At 47.2% G+C, this 13,230-nt stretch overlaps 1 non-coding gene across 1 annotated transcript; it reads right to left on the minus strand.

The window, feature by feature from the left end:
- Nucleotides 1–13,118: 13,118 nt before the first annotated feature.
- TRNAR-CCG (transfer RNA arginine (anticodon CCG)) lies at nucleotides 13,119–13,191 on the minus strand. The gene has a single exon. It is a non-coding gene; the product is annotated as a tRNA-Arg (tRNA).
- Between the last annotated feature and the right edge of the window lie 39 nt (nucleotides 13,192–13,230).

Consider the following 13,230-nt stretch of genomic DNA (forward strand, 5'->3'; position numbering starts at 1 on the left):
CTTATCTGGGGTGTGTGTGTTCTTGCTGTCTCTCTTTTAGCTCATTCACTCTGGCTATGTGGGGAGGACATTCAAGCAGTCTATGGAGACGTCCATGTAGCAAGCCAGTGATGTCTTCAGCCAACATTCAGTAAGAAACTGCAGCCTGCCAACAACCAATGAGTGACCTTGCATACATATTTCCTGCCAGTTGAGTCTTCAGATAAGAGTGCAGCTCCAGGCCACTGCTTGACTGAAACATCCCGAGAGACCTGAGCAGAACCACCCAGCTAAGTCCCTCCCAGATTCCTGGCCCACAGAAAGTGTGATATAATAAATGGTTTTTGGCCGGGCGTGATGGCTCCTGCCTGTAATCCCAGCACTTTGGGAAGCCAAGGCGGGCAGATCGCCTGAGGTCAAGGGTTGAAGACCAGCCTGGACAGCATGGTGAAACCCCATCTCTACTAAAAATACAAAAATTAGCCAGGCGTGGTGGCAGGTGCCTGTAATCCCAGCTACTTGGGAGGCTGAGGCAGAAGAATCACTTGAACCTGGGAGGTGGAGGTTGCAGTGAGCCAAGATTGCACCATTTGCACTCCAGCCTGGGGGACAAGAGTGAGACTTCATCTCAAATAATAATAATAATAAATATTTTTTGTTTTAAGCTGCTAAGTGTTGGGAATAATTTTTTTTTTGAGATGGGTCTCACTGTGTCGCCCAGGCTGGAGTGCAGTGGTATGATCATGGCTTATTGCAGCCTCAACCTCCCAGGCTCATGGGATCCTCCCATCTCAGCCTCCCAAATAGCTGGGATCACAAGTGTGTACCACCACACCTGACTTTTTTTTTTTTTTTTTAAAGGAGAAACAAAGTCTTGCTATGTTGCCCAGGCTGGTCTGGAATTCCTGGGCTCAAGTAATCCTCCCTCTTCAGCCTCCCAAAGTGCTGGCATTACAGGCATGAGCCACCATGCCTGGCCCAAGTGTTAAAGGCTTTTTTTAATCTTATTTTTATTATCATGTTTTTCTTTTGTTCAAAGTGTTAAGTCTTTTTTTTTTTTTTGAGATGGAGTCTCGCTCTGTTGCCCAGGCTGGAGTGCAGTGGCACAATCTCAGCTCACTGCATCCTCCACCTCCCAGTTTCAAGTGATTCTCCTGCCTCAGCCTCCTGAGTAACTGGGATTACAATCCCATGCCACCACACCTGGCTAATTTTTTGTATTTTTAGTAAAGACAGGGTTTTACCATGTTGGCCAGGCTGGTCTTGAACTCCTGACCTCAGGTGATCCACCGGCCTCGGGCTCCTAAAGTGCTGGGATTACAGGCGTGATCCACCATACCTGGCCTAGTATTAAATCTTTATAACAACATAATTACAAGCTTGAGACTTCTATTACCCTGTTTTACAGATGAGTAACTGGGGCACAGTAAGGTTGAGTAATTTGGCCAAGGTTATACAGCTAGTAATTACATGATACAAAAACCGATAGCTTCTGCCAGTGCTCTTAATATAAGGTTGAAAGAGGCCGGGCGCGGTGGCTCACACCTGTAATCCCAGCACTTTGGGAGGCCGAGGCGGGCAGATCACGAGGTCAGGAGATCGAGACCATCCTGGCTAACACGATGAAACCCCGTCTCTACTAAAAATACAAAAAATTAGCTGGGCTTGGTGGCGGGCGCCTGTAGTCCCAGCTACTCAGGAGGCTGAGGCAGGAGAATGACGTGAACCCGGGAGGCAGAGCTTGCAGTGAGCCGAGATGGCGCCACTGCACTCCAGCCTGGGCGACAGAGCGAAACTCTTGTCTCAGAAAAAAAAAATAATAATAATAATAATAAGGTTGAAGGAAAAAAGAAAAGAGCCAATTAACATAAAACATAGCTGTTAGAAGCCTCCTTCTACAAATGGCCATGAAGTCTAAGTCGATAATTATATCTGCTTTCTTTTTTTTTTTTTTTTTTTCCTTTTTTGAGACAGAGTCTTGCTCTGTTGCTCAGGCTGGGGTGCAGTGGCGTGATCTCGGCTCACTGCAACCTCCACCTCCCAGGTTTGAGCGATTCTGCTGCCTTAGCCTCCAGAGTAACTGGGACTATAAGCATGCACCACCATGCTTGGCTAATTTTTGTATTTTTAGTAGAGACAGGGTTTCACCATGTTAGTCAGGCTGGTCTCGAACTCCTAACCTCAGGTGATCCACTCGCCTCACCCTCCCAAAGTGCTGGGATTACAGGCGTAAACCACCACACCCAGCCGATAATCATAGCTGCCTTCTTCCACCACTTCTTCCAGTCCCCTTTTGAAGGATGCCTCACAGGGACACCCAATACTTTATTCCCATAAGACCTGACTTCTTGGTGGTCTTGTTTTTACTGGGTTGCTCTACTTTTCCATTAACCAGGTCTTAGGGTCAAGAGCCTGCTAAGATGTGTCCCCAGTGAATTTTTGGTTTCCAGACATAGCCTCCTTCCTCTTTTAAGTAACAGAGCCATTTTCCTCTTGCTAATCATATATACAGAGGCTAATTCAGTGATGGTTTTAGTCAGCTCAGGCTGCTATTACAAAATACCACATACTGGGTGGCTTAAACAACAGATAATGATTTCTCACAGTTCTGGTGGCTAGGAAGTCCAATATCAGGTTGATAGCATGATTGGGTGCTGGTGAGGGCTCTTTTCCTAGTTTGAAGACGGCTGCCTTCTTGCCTCACTTGGTGGACAAAGAGAAGAAAGGCTCTCTAGCATCTTCTTCTTCTTTTTTTTTTTTTGAGATGGAGAATCTCAGATGCTCTGCCTGTCAAGGCTGGAGGCTGGAGTGCAATGGCTTGATCTGGGCTCACTGCAACCTCTATCTGCTGGGTTCAAGCCATTCTCCTGCCTCACCTTCCCAAATAGCTGGGATTAGAGATGTGTGCCACCATGCCCAGCTAATTTTTGTATTTTTAGTAGAGACGGTGTTTCACCATGTAGCCCCAGCTGGTCTCAAACGTCTGTCTTCAAGTGATTCACCCGCCTTGGCCTCCCAATGTACTGAGATTACAGGCATGAGCCACTGTGCCCAGTCATCTGGTCTCTTCTTATAAAGACACTCATCCCATCGTGGAGCACTGTCTGCATGATCTCCTCTAAGCTTAATTACTTCCCAAAGGCCCCACCTTCTTCTTCTTCTTCTTCTTCTTTTTTTTTTTTTTTGAGATGGAGTGTTGCTCTGTTGCCAGGCTGGAGTGTAGTGGTGCAGTCTTGGCTCACTGCAACCTCCCCCTCCTGGGTTCAAGCAATTCTCCTGCCTCTGGCTCCCAAGTAGCTGGGATTACAGGTACACGTCACCACACCCAGCTAGCTTTTGTATTTTTAGTAGAGATGGGGTTTCACCATGTTGGCCAGGCTGGTCTTGAACTCCTGACCTCATGATCCACCCACCTTGGCCTCCCAAAGTACTGGGATTAAAGGCGTGAACCACTGTGCCTGGCCAGGCCCCACCTTCTAATACCATCACGCCGGGGTTAGGGCTTCAACTTAAGAATTTGGGAGGGATGCAAACACTTAGCCCATAATAGTGGCCGCCTTCTCTCCTTATTGATTCAGCAGCATGAGGAACTTTAAATGGACAGCCTCGGCTGGGCAAGGTGGCTCATGCTTCTAATCCAAGCACATTGGGAGGCCGAGGAAAGACAATCAGTTGAGCCCAGAAGTTCCAAAGCAGCCTTGGGCAACATACTTGCCCATAGTTTAAAAATTAGCTGGACAGGGCTGGGCACGATGGCTCACACCTGTAATCCCCGCACTTTGAGACGCCAAGGTGGGCGGATCACCTGAGGTCAGGATCATAAGAACAGCCTGGCTGACACGGTGAAACCCTGTCTCTACTAAAAATACAAAAATTAGCTGGGTGTAGTGGAGCGTGCCTGTAATCCCAGCTACTCGGGAGGCTGAGGCAGGAGAATCGCTTGAACCCGGAGGCAGAGGTTGCAGTGAGCCATGATCATACCACTGTACTCCAGCCTGGGTGACAGAGCAAGACTCTGTCTAAAAAAAAAAAAAGGCATGGTGGCATGTGCCTGTAGTCCCAGCTACTCAGGAGGCTAAGGTAGGAGGATCACTTAAGCCTCGGAGGTTGAGGCTGCAGTGAGCCATGATTGCACCATTGCATTCCAGCCTGGGAAACAGAGTGAGATTCTGTCTCTAAATAAATAAATAAACAAACAAACAATAAAATAAATGGCCAGCCTCGGCTTCCAGTTGAATAAAACCACAATAATGTTTCCTGATCTACACATTCCTTCTTTTGGCACTAGGACCTCTGGACCCACTCAGTCCCGGGTCCCTGGCAAGGAAAACAAAAATTCTTCATGTGAATTCTTAGGGGCCACAGTGGGAGGAGCCACTCCCACCTCCTCTCCTCGCTTCCTGGACTCATTCTAACATTGTCTAAGTCTAGGAACGGCAGTGCTAGCAGAAGCCCCGCAGGCAAGGGAGGAAAATCCACACCCAGAACACGGGTCTGTCGCTGTGAGAGGCACTGTCCGCACACCCCAGTCTGGTCACTACAAAAAAGGATGGCCTCTCAGGGCGCGACCTTCACCTTGGAGCAGCGCCCTCTGCTGGTCACCCCTAAGATCTGTGGCCACGCGCATCTCCCTTCCAATCCTCACCAAGAGGTAGGGATTGGTGTTTTGTTGTTGTTGTTGTTTTGTTTGTTTGTTTGTTTGTTTGTTTGTTTTGAGACGGAGTCTCGCTCTGTCGCCCAAGCTGAAGTGCAGTAGCTCAATCTGCTCGCTGCAACCTCCGCCTCCGAGGTTCAAGCGATTCTCCTGCCTTAGCCTCCCAAGTAGCTGGGATTACAGGCACCCGCCACCATGCCCGGATAATTTTTGTATTTTTAGGAGAAACAGGGTTCACAATGTGGGCCAGGCTGGTCTCGAACTCCTGACCTCAAGCAATCCGCCCGCGTCGGCCTCCCAAAGTGCTGGGATTACAGGCGTTGAGCCACCGCGCCCAGTCTCTTCACTGTTTTTGTAGCCTTTTTCTCCTTTTATTTGAAGTTTCTGATATCCCCCAGTTTCACTGAAGTGGTCTTTGTGATTCTGATTCTCATCCCCCTTGTTGCTTTTGTGGGATTTCCTAGAAGAGCAGAAAAAAAAAATTGCATCTTCACTGTCATTTTAATGCTGGAACCTGGCAAATGTTAAAAGCATTATAGTATTTCAATTTCAAATACTGTGTTAAGGGGCAGGCATGGTTGGCTCATGCCTGTAATCCCAGCACTTTGGGAGGCCGAGGCGCGCGGATCGTTTGAGCTCAGGAGTTCAAAACCAGCCTGGGAAACATGATGAAATTCCATCTCTACAAAAAAATACAAAAATTAGCTGGGCATGGTGGCGCACACCTGTAGTACCAGCTACTTGAGAGGCTGAGATGGGAGGTAAGCCCAGGAGGTGGAGGTTGCAGTGAACTGAGATCATGCCACTGCACTCCAGTGTGGGCAACAGAGCAAGACCGTGTCTGGGAAAAAAAAAAAAGTCAACCCAATCAATGAATGGTGACCCTAGCAAACACCTGATACTTTATTTATCTGGCTCAATTAAAATAAAAAAGAGAATTTTATGCAAACATTTCAGACCACTGAATTTTGCCAAATGATTCCATTTCCTAAGGATTCCATCTTTGGTTCTAATGTAATGTATATTCCCTGTGGAGGAAATGGATTTCTCCAAATAACTGGATCCATAGTCATGTAATGCTAGTGGGGAAAATCGCCCCAGCTTAGATACTATCAAATGAATTCCAACATATTTGGGCTCTCCCATTATTTGTCTTCTCACCTGGCAGCCTGCCTCTCTTGGCAATGCTGGGGTTCCAGAATCAGGCCCTAAACTCAGCAAGGGCCTCCACGAGGGCCATATTACACCCTAAGATTCCCAGATGTCTATTTGGAACCACCTTTGACTTATGTCCTTACTTTGCCCCTGAAAGTGCATGGGGAGAAAGAAGAAATCGTTAAAACAGGGACAATCAATGTGGCCCTAAATATTTTAATGTGGCCTATCAATAATTCATCATACCATCCCTGTTTGCCAAGCCTTTACGGCAGTTTCTTCCCCTTGACACAGTTGACATTTTGGGCTGGATTATCTTTTTTTTTTCTGAGACATTGTCTTGCTCTGTCACCTAGGTTAGAGTGCAATGACATGATCTCGGCTCACTGCAACTTCTGCCTCCTGGGTTCAAGCGATCCTCCTGCCTCAGCCTCCCAAGTAGCTGGGATTACAGGCACCCACCACCACACCTGGCTACTTTTTGTATTTTTAGTAGAGACGGGGTTTCATCATGTTGCTCAGGCTGGTCTTGAACTCCTGATCTCAGGTGATCCACCCACCTCGGCCTCCCAGAGTGCTGGGATTACAGGCGTGAGCCACCACGCTCGGCCTGGATCATCATTTTTTTGTGGGGGACTGTCCTGTGTGGTTTAAGATGTTAAGCAGCATCCCCGACCTCTGCCCACTAGATGTTAATAGCAACCCCTTCCAGTTCCACTGTGACAATTGCAAATCTCCAGATACTGCCAAATGTTACTTGGGGAGCAAAATTGGCCCAGTTGAGAACCACGGGAATAAAGGAAGCAGAATTATCAGGATAAAACAGACAATTCACCTCTATCACAGCAGAGTTTTTTGTTTGTTTATTGTTTGTTTTCAGAGACAGGGTCTTGCTCTGTCACCCAGGCAGGAGTGTGGTGGTGTGATCCTCGCTCAGGAGGTTGAGAAGCAGTGCCACTACAATTGTGCCACTATACTCCAGCCTTGGCAATGATCTTGTCTCAAACAAGAAGAGGAAGAGGAAGAAGACGAAGAGGAAGAAGAGGAAGGGGAGAGGGAGGGGGAAGGAGAGGGAGAAGGAGATGGAGACTCTGGGGCTCAAGGCATTCTCCTTCCTGAACCTCCCAAAGTACTGGGATTACAGGTGTGAGTCACTGAGTGTGTTAGGTTTCTCTAGAGGGACAGAACTATATATAGGAGTTTATTAAGTATTAAGTATATTAAGTATTATAGGAGTTTATTAAGTATTAACTCACATGATCACAAGGTCCTACAAAAGGCGGTCTGCAGGCTGAGGAGCAAGGAGAGCCAGTCCAAGTTCCAAAACTGAAGAACTTGGAGTCAGATATTCGAGGGCAGGAAGCATCCAGCATGGGAGAAAGTCAGCTGGGAGACTAGGCTAGTCTCTCTTTTCACATATTTCTGCTTGTTTATATTCTAGCTCTGCTGGCAGCTAATTAGCTTGTGTCCACTCAGGTTAAGGGTGGGTCTGCCTTTCCCAGCCCACTGACTCAAATGCTAATCTCCTTTGGCAACACCCTCACAGACACACCCAGGATCAACACTTTGTATCCTTCAATCCAATCAAGTTGACACTCAGTATTAACCAACACACTGAGCCTGGCCAAAGCTGGACTAATTGTAAGATTTTGTCTGGAACCTTGACTCAGGAGCAAGTGGCCCGAGGATGATGAAAACCATCAGACGTGGCCAGGCATGGTGGCTCATGCCTGTAATCCCAGCACTTTGGGAGGCTGAGATGGGTGGGTCATTTGAGGTCAGGAGTTTCAGACCAGCCTGGCCAACATGGTGAAACCCCATCTCTACTAAAAATACAAAAATTGGCCAGGCATGGTGGCTCACACCTGTAATCCCAGCACTTTGGGAGGCCAAGGTAAGTGGATCAGCTGAAGTCAGGAGTTCGAGACCAGCCTGACCAACATGGTAAAACCCCGTCTCTACTAAAAATATAAAAAATTAGTTGGGCATGATGGCGAGAGCCTGTAGTCTCAGTTACTTAGGAGGCTGAGGCAGGAGAATTGCTTGAACCCAGGAGGTGGAGGTTGCAGTGAGCTGAGATCCTGCCACTGCACTCCAGCCTGGGCAACAGAGCAAGAGTCCATCTCAAACAAACAAACAAACAAACAAATAATCAGAGGCGCTGACTACAGTGACGGCCATCTGGCTCTGACATTTGCTGTGCTTCCAGCTTCTTGCTATTTCAGGGGCTCTGGTCTTGATTCTTGCAGGTTCCCAAACCTGGTCCTACAGCTCCCCACCTCCTGTCTCTTTAGTGGTTTAGTGGGCACCCCCTCCCCTCTGTCTTTCCAGTGAGTTATAATGTGCTTTGTTTAGGTAGGGCTGGTTTGTTTCCATCATTGGCAACAAGAGGGAATTGGTCAAGGAGTCTAAGGAGTTGTCTGGAGAACCAAGAAAAAGATTTCCTGGAAGCCTAGAAAAAGTGTGTTTCCAGAAGAAAGATTCGTTAGGAGTTTCAAATGTCAGGGCCAAGTTAAACAAGACAAGGACTGAAAGGTGTTCCTTAAATTTGTCTATGAAGAGGCCACTGCTGGGGAGGAGTGTGTCAGGTGGCAGTGGAGGGAGGACAGCAAGTGAAGAGGAGACTCTGGACACGTAGACAACACTCATGATGCAGCCTGACTGCTCGGAGAGAGGGCAAACAGGACTTGTGAGAAGCGCCATAGGCCTGGGGCTGAGCTTGGAATGGGTGGAGAACCTGCAACCTGCAGAATGTTTTTGTTTTTTTGTGTTGGAATCTTGCTCTGTCACCCAGGCTGGAGTGCAATGGTGCGATCTCAGCTCACTGAAACCTCTGCCTCATGGGTTCAAGCGATTCTCCTGCCTCAGCCTCCTGAGTGTCTGGGATTCCAGGCATGTGTGACCACACCTGGCTACTTTTTGTATTTTTAGTAGAGACAGGTTTCACCATGTTGGCCAGGCTGGTCTTGAACTCCTGACCTCAGGTGATCTGCCCACCTCGGCCTCACAAAACGCTGGGATTACAGGCTTGAGCCACTACGCCCAGCCTTGCAGAATGTTTTTGGACTCAGAGGCAAGAGCCAGCATAGGGACAAAGTAAAGGCACTCAATCACTGTTTGCTGACTCCAGCTCAATGGACTATGGTGAGTGAGGCTAGAAACATCTTCCAGAGAGAAGGAGCTGGGCTCACAAGGAGGCTAAAGGAGGGGAAGGAGGTGGGAGAGGCAGATGAGCACTGTGGAGGACTGAGCCGCTGTCAGAAGCTCAAAGGGCAGAGAACCCAGGATGAGTTTGTTGTGCCCAGCCTTGGGGGCTGCACATTCCAATATCTGTGCATTTGGGGGACCAAGGATACATTGTCACTGTCTGTAATTTCCAGACGCTGCCTGCAGGTGGGGGACAGGAGACCATGCAGTTTAGTTTTTTTTGTTTGTTTGTTTGTTTGTTTTTTTGAGACAGAGTCTCACTCTGTTGCCCAGGCTGGAGTGCAGTGGCGCAATCTCTGCTCACTGTAACCTTCGCCTCCCGGGTTCAAGCGATTCTTTTGCTTCAGTCTCCTGAGTAGCTGGGACTACAGGACCGTGCCACTATGCCCAGCTAATTTTTGTATTATTATTAGACACGGGCTTTCACCATATTGACCAGGCTGGTCTCGAACTCCTTACCTTGTGATCTGCCTGCCTCGACCTCCCAAAGTGCTGGGATTACAGGCGTGAGCTACTGCATCTGGCCGTTTTGTTTGTTTTGAGATAGCGTCTCGCTCTGTTACTCAGGCTGGAGTGCAGTGGCATGAACACAGCTCACTGCAGCCTCAATCTCCTGGGCTAAAGGGATCCTCTGACCTCAGCATCCTGAGTAGCTGGGACCACAGGTGTGTGCTACTGCACACCAGGCTAATTTTTTTTTTTAATTTTGTTGTTGAGATGGGGATTTCACCGTGTTTCCCAGGCTGGTCTTGAACTCCTGGGCTCAAGTGATCCTCTCGCCTCGGCTTCCCCAAGTGTTGGAATTACAGGCATGAGCCACTTCACCTGGCCTCAGTTCAGATTTTTTGAATACCTACTGCATCTAAGGACCTAATGTGGCCACCAATATTCAACTCTGAGATACCTACCAGAAATTGAACTAGAAATTATTCTTGGTCTTCTGTATTTATTAATGCTTTCTGGTTTAAACATTCAGCACTAAGTGCTCGGTCTCGATCTCTTGACCTCGTGATCCGCTCGCCTTGACCTCTCAAAGTGCTGGGATTACAGGCGTGAGCCACCGTGCCTGGCCTAATTTCTAATCTTAAGGGACAAAGGTGTCCGTTAAAATTCTCCACTGGTTATTAGTAGTTGGGTTTTCTTTTAATACACTTTTTATTTTGGAATAAATTCAGATTTACAGAAAAGCTGCAAATGTAGGGCAGGGTTCTGGTGTATCCCTTAACCCTAATGTTAACATCTTACGTCACTATGTATATTTGTCAAAACTAAGAAATCTACACTGGTACATTACTAGTAATGAAATTCCACACTGTACAGTATTTGAGTCCACTGATTTTTTTCCACTAATATCCTTTTCTGTTTCAGACTTCAACCCAGGATACCAAACTGCATTTAGTGTTTAGTTGTTTTTAAAGAGTAGTGATGAACTCAGTGGATGTTCCTTTTGTACAAGTGTGCAAGAAGAGTTTAAACTTTCCAGGCTAGGCCAGGTGCAGTGGGTCATGCCTGTAATCTCAGCACTTTGGTAGATTGAGGCGGATGGATCACCTGACGTCAGGAGTGCAAGACCAGCCTGGGCAACATGGTGAAACCCCATCTCCACTAAAAATATAAAAATTAGCCAGGCGTCGTGGCGCACTCCTGTAATTCAGGCTACTCTGGAGGCTGAGGCATGAGAATCGCTTGAACCTGGGAGGTGGAGTTGAAGTGAGCCCCCATCATGGCACTGCACTCCATCCTAGGCAAAAGAGCAAGATTCTGTCTCAAAAATACATAAATAAATAAAATTTTCAAGCTAGTCAACTGAACTGGTCTGAAAAGCTTAAACTCTGATTATTGTGTGTGTGTTTTTATTTCACTAATTTGCAGATCTCTCACACACACACATATGCACAAACACACGAACTGTTCTAATTACAATTTGTTGTTCATAATATTTTGAAGACAGCAGCAATAAATTATGTTTATCATAGTTGTATGGGGTAACTCCACAGTTACTCTGCTGTAAACTTTCCTTGGTACCGTCCTGGAAATCTGAGGCCAGCACAGTTGGACCTGCTCACACATCCCTTGGGATAACAATAGGTAGAAAGTTTTGTAAGTGTGGCTGCCCATTGCTAATCTTAGCTTGAAAAAGTAGACAGAACTCAGAAGGCTGAGGCAGCAGAATCGCTTGAACCTGTGGGACAGAGGTTGCAGTGAGCCAAGATCGCGCCATTGCACTGCAGCCTGGGCTACAATATCGAGACTCCGTCTCACACACACACAAAAAAGTAGACAGAAAAAGAGATGATGCCACATGTCTAGTCGCCAGTTTGTGTTTGCTAAGTTCTTTTTCTTTTAAAAATCAGTATAAGTTAAGCAAGAATAAATGCTTCCTCAATGTGTGCAATTTTTATTTGTCAATTATATCTCAATAATGCTGGGGAAAAACACTTTTTAAAATTTTTATTTTTATTATTATTGTTTTTTTAAGAGGGAGTCTGGCTCTGTCACCCAGGCTAGAGTGCAATGGCACCATCTCGGCTCTCGGCTCACTGCAACTTCCAGCTTCTGGGTTCAAGCGATTCTCCTGCCTCAGCTTCCAGAGTTGCTAGGATTAGAGGCATGCGCCACCACGCCCGGCTAATTTTTGTATTTTTAGTAGAGACAGGATTTCACCATGTTGGCCAGGTTGGTCTTGAACTCCTGACCTCAGGTGATCCGCCCGCCTTGGCCTCCCAAAGGGCTGGGATTGCAGTTGTGAGCCATCGCGGCCGGCCTAAAAGAATTTTTTTTTTGAGACGGAGTTTCGTTCTTGTTGCCCAGGCTGGAGCGCAATGGCGTGATCTCGGCTCACTGCAACATCCGCCTCGCCGGTTCAAGCGATTCTCTTGCCTCAGCCTCCCGAGTAGCTGGGATTACAGGCGCGCACCACCACGCCTGGCTAATTTTTTGTGTTTTTAGTAAAGACGGGGTTTCACCATGGCCAGGCTGGTCTTGAACTTCTGACCTCGGGTGATCCGGCTGCCTCGGCCTTCCAGAGTGCTGGGATTACAGGTGTGAGCCACCGTGCCCAGCCAAGAATTTTTTTTTTTTAAGTAAATATTTCTTTTTAGGGGGCAGATTTCGTGTTCACTTGCAAGCTCTCAATGACAGTGTTTTTTGCCTCGGCCTCCGAAAGTGCTGGGATTACAGGCGTGAGCCACCGTGCCCGGCCATTTTGGTTTTTTAATTTTTTTTTTTTTCTTTTTGAGACAGAGTTTCGCTCTTGTTGCCCAGGCTTGAGTGCAATGGCGCAATCTTGGCTCACTGCAACCTCCATCTCGCGGGTTCAAGCGATTCTCCTGCCTCAGCCTCCCAAGTAGCTGGGACTACAGGCATGCGCCACCACGCCTGGCTAATTTTTTCTATTTAGTATTTCAACAGTTGGTCAGTCTGTTCTCGAACTCCTGACCTCAGGTGACGCCTCGGCCTCCCGAAGTGCTGGGATTACAGGAATGAGCCATGGCCTGGTTTTTAAATTCTTTTTAAAGATTGATACTTCATATTGATTTTGAATTTTTTTGTTTTTGTTTTTTGAGACAGGGTCTCGCTCCGTTACCCAGGCTGGAGTGCAGTGGCCCAATCATATTATAACTTACTGCTAATTTAAAATTTTTTTTCTGGGGAGGTTGGGGTCGGGGGTGGTGTCGTCTCCTTATGTCGCCCAGGCTGGTCTCAAACTCCCGGACTCAAGTGATTCTCTCGCCTTGGCCTCCTAAAGAGCTGGAATTACAGGCGTGAGCCACCCCACCCCGAATAACAAGTGATATTGTGTTACATTCGTATAATGTGTAATGATCAAATCAGGGTAACTGGGATAGCTGTCACCTCAAACACTGATCATTTCTTTGTGTTAGGAGCATTTCAAATATTTTCTTCTAGCTACTTTGAAATATACAGTAAATTACCGTTAGCTATAATTACCCTACTGTGCTACCGAACACTAGGTCTGACCGTATTTTAGTACTCATTCGCTGACAGTGTTTTTAAAACTCTCAAAAGCACCTCTTTATTTGTGATGACGATAGCTGCCAAGAACCATCTCTCAATTAACTGTCCAATGATCGCCCTCTCTTCCACCAAAACTAATCTCACGCGACCCAGATGGGACTCGAACCCACAATCCCCAGCTCCGGAGGCTGATGCCTTATCCATTAGGCCACTGGGTCACCACAGGATCCAGCTTCTCACACCCTCTCCTTACGCGA

Source organism: Pan troglodytes, chromosome 19, assembly GCF_028858775.2.
Source record: "Pan troglodytes isolate AG18354 chromosome 19, NHGRI_mPanTro3-v2.0_pri, whole genome shotgun sequence".
NCBI classification, from domain to species: domain Eukaryota; kingdom Metazoa; phylum Chordata; class Mammalia; order Primates; family Hominidae; genus Pan; species Pan troglodytes.